The sequence below is a fragment of the Vombatus ursinus genome, unplaced genomic scaffold, assembly GCF_900497805.2.
Source record: "Vombatus ursinus unplaced genomic scaffold, bare-nosed wombat genome assembly UNPS02003358.1, whole genome shotgun sequence".
Taxonomy (NCBI): domain Eukaryota; kingdom Metazoa; phylum Chordata; class Mammalia; order Diprotodontia; family Vombatidae; genus Vombatus; species Vombatus ursinus.
Genome location: NW_020943136.1, coordinates 1 through 596, shown reverse-complemented (window position 1 = coordinate 596; position 596 = coordinate 1).

Below are 596 nucleotides of genomic sequence, written 5' to 3'. Positions count from 1 at the left end.
ATCTATGTGGTATCCACACTCAACCACCATTTCTTTAAAATGCCAACATTCTACTGGGGTAGCAGTGATGTCATCACTCAGCAACCCTCTCTTGGAAACGTCAACATTGTACTGCACAGCAGGGGTCCATTTCATGAGAGAGGAACCTTCAGGTGATTGTTGGTGGATTTGCACTTTTACTGGTTAGGGTAAAAAATTGACCGTCGTCTTCTAGATAAAGTGCAGTACATCATATACTTCTACTTGTAAGTCTTTATATAATTTGTGAGATTAGTTTGGAAACAAGTAAGAGACATATAGCCATCAGAATAGCAGGTGGGTGATCTGATCTCCCAGCATCTTCTAGGTTCGTAGTTTTATACTAAATCATACATACAAACACAGAGACACACATACAGCTACACACACACACAGACACACACACACTCACATATATATATAAAGGTATATGTGTGTATTATATATAATTATATATGTGTATGTGTATATTTATATGTATGTATATATGTACATATATACACACATAAATATTAAATCATATTTGGCTAAAGAGCATTAGTTTTTATTGTAGTCAGTATTCCTAGTCACATACTAGG